This window comes from Gallinula chloropus (genome assembly GCF_964237585.1).
Source record: "Gallinula chloropus genome assembly, chromosome: 33".
Taxonomy (NCBI): Eukaryota; Metazoa; Chordata; class Aves; order Gruiformes; family Rallidae; genus Gallinula; species Gallinula chloropus.
In genome coordinates, this window is record NC_140118.1 from 1,683,531 (window position 1) to 1,690,974 (window position 7,444).

Below are 7,444 nucleotides of genomic sequence, written 5' to 3' on the forward strand. Positions count from 1 at the left end.
GGGAGTTTACTAGGAAGTTTGGATTATTTTTTTTTTTTCAGGACTTTTTAAACTGGGGCCTGGGAAAAGGCTTCTACTCAGTTAGGCCTCTGCTCAGCCAGCTCTGCTCCTGCAGCTGAAAAGGCCTCTGCACCCCAAAAGTGCAACACAGTAGCTCGTCGGGCAGCCTTGGAGTGGGGGGGTTGTGTTTGTGGAGGGGCTGTGTGTGCCTGTTCGGCCTACAAACAGATTTCACCCCCGGGAGGTTACTAGGAAGTTTCCATTTTTTTTTTTTTCAGGACTTTTTAAACTGGGGCCTGGGAAAAGGCTTCTACTCAATTAGGCCTCTGCTCAGACAGCTCTGCTCCTGCAGCTGCAGAGGCCTCTGCATCCCAAAAGTGCAACACAGTAGCTCGTGGGGCAGCCTGGGAGTGGGTGGGTTGTGTTTGTGGGGGGGCTGTGTGTGCCTGTTCGGCCTACCGACCAGCTTTCAGCCCTGGGAGTTTACTAGGAAGTTTTGGGGTTTTTTTTTTTCCTTTGTCATAAGACTTTTTAAACTGGGGCCCAGGGAAGGCTCCTACTCCTTTATGCCTCTGCTCAGGCTGCTCTGCTCCTGCAGCTGAAAAGGCCTCTGCACCCCAAAAGTGCACCACAGTAGCTCGTCGGGCAGCCTGGGAGTGGGGGGGTTGTGTTTGTGGAGGGGCTGTGTGTGCCTGTTCGGCCTACAAACAGATTTCACCCCCGGGAGGTTACTAGGAAGTTTCCATTTTTTTTTTTTTTCAGGACCTTTTAAACTGGGGCCTGGGAAAAGGCTTCTACTCAGTTAGGCCTCTGCTCAGACAGCTCTGCTCCTGCAGCTGCAGAGGCCTCTGCATCCCAAAAGTGCACCACAGTAGCTCGTGGGGCAGCCTGGGAGTGGGTGGGTTGTGTTTGTGGGGGGGCTGTGTGTGCCTGTTTGGCCTACCGACCAGCTTTCAGCCCCGGGAGTTTACTAGGAAGTTTGGGTTTTTTTTTTTTCTTCAGGACTTTTTAAACTGGGGCCTGTGAAAAGGCTTCTACTCAGTTAGGCCTCTGCTCAGCCAGCTCTGCTCCTGCAGCTGCAGAGGCCTCTGCACCCCAAAAGTGCAACACAGTAGCTCGTGGGGCAGCCTGGGAGTGGGGGGGTTGTGTTTGTGGGGGGGCTGTGTGTGCCTGTTCGGCCTACAAACAGATTTCAGCCCCGGGAGTTTACTTGGAAGTTTGTGGGTTTTTTTTCCTTTGTCATAAGACTTTTTAAACTGGGGCCTGTGAAAAGGCTTCTACTCAGTTAGGCCTCTGCTCAGGCTGCTCTGCTCCTGCAGCTGAAAAGGCCTCTGCACCCGAAAAGTGCTCCGGAGCAGCTAGTGTGGATACCTGGGAGTGGTGGTCTTGTGTGGGGGGAGGGCCTGTGTGTGTGTGCCTGTTCGGCCTACAAACAGATTTCAGCCCCGGGAGTTTACTAGGAAGTTTGGGTTTTTTTTTTTTTTCTTCAGGACTTTTGAACTGGGGCCTGGGAAAAGGCTTCTACTCAGTTAGGCCTCTGCTCAGGCTGCTCTGCTCCTGCAGCTGAAAAGGCCTCTGCACCCGAAAAGTGCTCTGGAGCAGCTAGTGTGGATACCTGGGAGTGGTGGTCTTGTGTGGGGGGAGGGCCTGTGTGTGTGTGCCTGTTCGGCCTACAAACAGCCCCGGGAGTTTACTAGGAAGTTTGGGGTTTTTTTTTTTTCTTCAGGACTTTTGAACTGGGGCCTGGGAAAAGGCTTCTACTCAGTTAGGCCTCTGCTCAGGCTGCTCTGCTCCTGCAGCTGCAGAGGCCTCTGCATCCCAAAAGTGCACCACAGTAGCTCGTGGGGCAGCCTGGGAGTGGGTGGGTTGTGTTTGTGGGGGGGCTGTGTGTGCCTGTTCGGCCTACCGACCAGCTTTCAGCCCCGGGAGTTTACTAGGAAGTTTTGATTTTTTTTTTTTTTTCTTCAGGACTTTTTAAACTGGGGCCTGGGAAAAGGCTTCTACTCCTTTAGGCCTCTGCTCAGGCTGCTCTGCTCCTGCAGCTGAAAAGGCCTCTGCACCCCAAAGGTGCAACACAGTAGCTCGTGGGGCAGCCTGGGAGTGGGGGGGTTGTGTTTGTGGGGGGGCTGTGTGTGCCTGTTCGACCTACAAACAGATTTCAGCTCCGGGAGTTTACTTGGAAGTTTGTGGGTTTTTTTTCCTTTGTCATAAGACTTTTTAAACTGGGGCCTGGGAAAAGGCTTCTACTCAGTTAGGCCTCTGCTCAGGCTGCTCTGCTCCTGCAGCTGAAAAGGCCTCTGCATCCCAAAAGTGCAACACAGTAGCTCGTGGAGCAGCCTGGGAGTGGGGGAGTTGTGTTTGTGGGGGGGCTGTGTGTGCCTGTTCGGCCTACCGACCAGCTTTCAGCCCCGGGAGTTTTCTAGGATATTTTGATTTGTTTTTTTTTTCTTCAGGACTTTTTAAACTGGGGCCTGGGAAAAAGCTTCTACTCAGCTAGGCCTCTGCTCAGGCTGCTCTGCTCCTGCAGCTGAAAAGGCCTCTGCACCCGAAAAGTGCTCTGGAGCAGCTAGTGTGGATACCTGGGAGTGGTGGTCTTGTGTGGGGGGAGGGCCTGTGTGTGTGTGCCTGTTCGGCCTACAAACAGCCCCGGGAGTTTACTAGGAAGTTTGGGGTTTTTTTTTTTTTTTCTTCAGGACTTTTGAACTGGGGCCTGGGAAAAGGCTTCTACTCAGTTAGGCCTCTGCTCAGGCTGCTCTGCTCCTGCAGCTGCAGAGGCCTCTGCATCCCAAAAGTGCACCACAGTAGCTCGTGGGGCAGCCTGGGAGTGGGGGGGTTGTGTTTGTGGGGGGGCTGTGTGTGCCTGTTCGGCCTACAAAGAGATTTCAGCCCCGGGAGTTTACTTGGAAGTTTGTGTTTTTTTTTTCCTTTGTCATAAGACTTTTTAAACTGGGGCCTGGGAAAAGGCTTCTACTCAGTTAGGCCTCTGCTCAGGCTGCTCTGCTCCTGCAGCTGAAAAGGCCTCTGCACCCCAAAAGTGCAACACAGTAGCTCGTCGGGCAGCCAGGGAGTGGGGGGGGGGGGTTGTGTTTGGGGTGGGGGGGGGGGGCGGGCTGTGTGTGCCTGTTTGGCCTACCGACAAGCTTTCAGCCGCGGGAGTTTACTTGGAAGTTTGGGGTTATTTTTCCTTTGTCATAAGACTTTTTAAACTGGGGCCCGGGGAAAGGCTTCTACTCAGTTAGGCCTCTGCTCAGCCAGCTCTGCTCCTGCAGCTGAAAAGGCCTCTGCACCCCAAAAGTGCAACACAGTAGCTAGTCGGGCAGCCTGGGAGTGGGGGGGTTGTGTTTGTGGGGGGGCTGTGTGTGCCTGTTCGGCCTACCGACCAGCTTTCAGCCCTGGGAGTTTACTAGGAAGTTTTGGGGTTTTTTTTTTTCCTTTGTCATAAGACTTTTTAAACTGGGGCCCAGGGAAGGCTCCTACTCCTTTATGCCTCTGCTCAGGCTGCTCTGCTCCTGCAGCTGAAAAGGCCTCTGCACCCCAAAAGTGCACCACAGTAGCTCGTCGGGCAGCCTGGGAGTGGGGGGGTTGTGTTTGTGGAGGGGCTGTGTGTGCCTGTTCGGCCTACAAACAGATTTCACCCCCGGGAGGTTACTAGGAAGTTTCCATTTTTTTTTTTTTTCAGGACCTTTTAAACTGGGGCCTGGGAAAAGGCTTCTACTCAGTTAGGCCTCTGCTCAGACAGCTCTGCTCCTGCAGCTGCAGAGGCCTCTGCATCCCAAAAGTGCACCACAGTAGCTCGTGGGGCAGCCTGGGAGTGGGTGGGTTGTGTTTGTGGGGGGGCTGTGTGTGCCTGTTTGGCCTACCGACCAGCTTTCAGCCCCGGGAGTTTACTAGGAAGTTTGGGTTTTTTTTTTTTTCTTCAGGACTTTTTAAACTGGGGCCTGTGAAAAGGCTTCTACTCAGTTAGGCCTCTGCTCAGCCAGCTCTGCTCCTGCAGCTGCAGAGGCCTCTGCACCCCAAAAGTGCAACACAGTAGCTCGTGGGGCAGCCTGGGAGTGGGGGGGTTGTGTTTGTGGGGGGGCTGTGTGTGCCTGTTCGGCCTACAAACAGATTTCAGCCCCGGGAGTTTACTTGGAAGTTTGTGGGTTTTTTTTCCTTTGTCATAAGACTTTTTAAACTGGGGCCTGTGAAAAGGCTTCTACTCAGTTAGGCCTCTGCTCAGCCAGCTCTGCTCCTGCAGCTGAAAAGGCCTCTGCACCCCAAAAGTGCAACACAGTAGCTCGTCGGGCAGCCTGGGAGTGGGGGGGTTGTGTTTGTGGAGGGGCTGTGTGTGCCTGTTCGGCCTACAAACAGATTTCACCCCCGGGAGGTTACTAGGAAGTTTCCATTTTTTTTTTTTTTCAGGACCTTTTAAACTGGGGCCTGGGAAAAGGCTTCTACTCAGTTAGGCCTCTGCTCAGACAGCTCTGCTCCTGCAGCTGCAGAGGCCTCTGCATCCCAAAAGTGCACCACAGTAGCTCGTGGGGCAGCCTGGGAGTGGGTGGGTTGTGTTTGTGGGGGGGCTGTGTGTGCCTGTTTGGCCTACCGACCAGCTTTCAGCCCCGGGAGTTTACTAGGAAGTTTGGGTTTTTTTTTTTTTCTTCAGGACTTTTTAAACTGGGGCCTGTGAAAAGGCTTCTACTCAGTTAGGCCTCTGCTCAGCCAGCTCTGCTCCTGCAGCTGCAGAGGCCTCTGCATCCCAAAAGTGCACCACAGTAGCTCGTGGGGCAGCCTGGGAGTGGGGGGGTTGTGTTTGTGGGGGGGCTGTGTGTGCCTGTTCGGCCTACAAACAGATTTCAGCCCCGGGAGTTTACTTGGAAGTTTGTGGGTTTTTTTTTCCTTTGTCATAAGACTTTTTAAACTGGGGCCTGTGAAAAGGCTTCTACTCAGTTAGGCCTCTGCTCAGCCAGCTCTGCTCCTGCAGCTGAAAAGGCCTCTGCACCCCAAAAGTGCTCCGGAGCAGCTGGTGTGGATACCTGGAAGTGGTGGTCTTGTGTGGGGGGAGGGCCTGTGTGTGTGTGCCTGTTCGGCCTACAAACAGATTTCAGCCCCGGGAGTTTACTAGGAAGTTTGTGGGTTTTTTTTCCTTTGTCATAAGACTTTTTAAACTGGGGCCTGGGAAAAGGCTTCTACTCAGTTAGGCCTCTCCTGAGACTGCTGTGCTCCTGCAGCTGAAAAGGCCTGTGCACCCCAAAAGTACTCCGGTGCAGCTCGTGTGGATACCTGGGAGTGGTGGTCTTGTGTGGGGGGAGGGCCTGTGTATGTGTGTTCGGCCTACCGAACAGCTGGACAGGGTGGACCTTGGACCAGATTTGCTCACGTTCAGGGAACGTGGTGGATGAAAACAACGGGGTGTTGGGGGAGAGAGTTTCGCATGTGAAGGTCCGCGGCCGGTCACCACGTCGTCCTGGCACCGCGCGGGGGGGGCCCGGCGCCTTACCCAGGTGCTCCGACACAGTCCGTCAGGTCTACCAGGCCCCCGGCAACGGACCTCAGGTCTACCAGGCTTTTGGCAGCAGACCTCAGGTCTACCGCACCCTCGGCAGCGTCCGTCAGGTCTACCACGCCCTCGGCAGCGGCCGTCAGGTCTACCACGCCCTCGGCAGCGGCCGTCAGGTCTACCAGGCCCTCGGCAGAGGCCGTCAGGTCTACCACGCTCTCGGCAGCGGCCGTCAGGTCTACCACGCCCTCGGCAGCCTCCGTCAGGTCTACCAGGCCCTCGGCAGAGGCCGTCAGGTCTACCACGCCCTCGGCAGCGGCCGTCAGGTCTACCAGGACCTCGGCAGCGGCCGTCAGGTCTACCACGCCCTCGGCAGCGGCCGTCAGGTCTACCAGGACCTCGGCAGCGGCCGTCAGGTCTACCACGCCCTCGGCAGCGGCCGTCAGGTCTACCACGCCCTCGGCAGAGGCCGTCAGGTCTACCACGCCCTCGGCAGCGGCCGTCAGGTCTACCACGCCCTCGGCAGCGGCCGTCAGGTCTACCAGGCCCTCGGCAGAGGCCGTCAGGTCTACCACGCCCTCGGCAGCGGCCGTCAGGTCTACCACGCCCTCGGCAGCGGCCGTCAGGTCTACTACGCCCTCGGCAGTGGCCGTCAGGTCTACCACGCCCTCGGCAGCGGCCGCCAGGTCTACCAGGCCCTCGGCAGAGGCCGTCAGGTCTACCACGCCCTCGGTAGCGGCCGTCAGGTCTACCAGGACCTCGGCAGAGGCCGTCAGGTCTACCACGCCCTCGGCAGCGGCCGTCAGGTCTACCAGTCCCTCGGCAGCGGCCGTCAGGTCTACCAGGCCCTCGGCAGAGGCCGTCAGGTCTACCACGCCTTCGGCAGCGGCCGTCAGGTCTACCACGCCCTCGGCAGCGGCCGTCAGGTCTACCAGGCCAGGCCCTCGGCAGCGGCCGTAAGGGGTCGCTTATTTTCGTTACCTCCAGTTGCATCATGGTAAACCCGGGCGTTGACTGGCGCCCCTTGCCGTCGTTGAGATGGAAATCTCTTGGAGCTTTTCGGGGGAGGAGGCGTCTATCTCCGTCCTATGGGTGCGAGCGGTGACTCGCCTCGAGGGCAAACACAGAGCAGCGACCGGCCACTACCCGCGCTAGTCTGCCGCAGACAGGGCGTCCTTCTCGGCGGGGTACCCACGGTGGCTCGGCACCGCTCCTGCTTGTCGGCACGGCGTCGCGCGCCCCCGGTTGGCTCATGCTGATCCGAGCCTCCGTGGGGCATCCCCGGTGAGTCGGGATTCGTAGGGAGCCGTGGCCGAGGGCAGAGTGCGGCAGCCGTTGCCTACCGGTGGGCTGTGAAATCGTGTGCGGATGGGTAGTGGCGGGCGCAGGGCGAAGGCCGCGGTTGGCCGGCGGTGGGGAGGCCGTCACGAGAGAGCGCTGGAAGCCCGGGGGGTTGGCCGGAACACACGAAGGGAGCCTGCCGTGCCTTCACCCTCCGGCCGCGGAGAGCGCGGGGATCGATCGGGCGAGGGTGGCCGCCGCGTCCCGAGGTCCCGGTGAAAAAAGTGGCTTTTCGTTTGGCTGGTTTTTTTCTTCCAAAAATTTTTTTTCCGTAAAAGTTTTTCCTCCAGTAAATTTTTTTTTTCAGCAAAAGTTTTTTCCTCGTCAAAATTTTTCCTTCGGTAAAAATTTTTTCTTCCATTTCCCGCCCGTCTTTGGCGTGCCGTCTCCGGCCTTAAACGGGACAGAGCGGTGTTTCTGGCAGCTTTTGAGAGCGAGACGGCTCTTGGGTCGCCCTTGCTCAGCGTCTGCCGGCTTTTTTTGTTCCTCGCGGGCTGTGAGGGGAGCGCGGATCGGTGGCCGGCGGCGGTCGCCGGCGCTCGACCGACGGCCTCGTGGACCGGGGGTGCCGTGCCGCCTGGCGCCTGCCGCGAGGCTTTTTTTCCGTGGTCCCGTGGATCTCCCGAC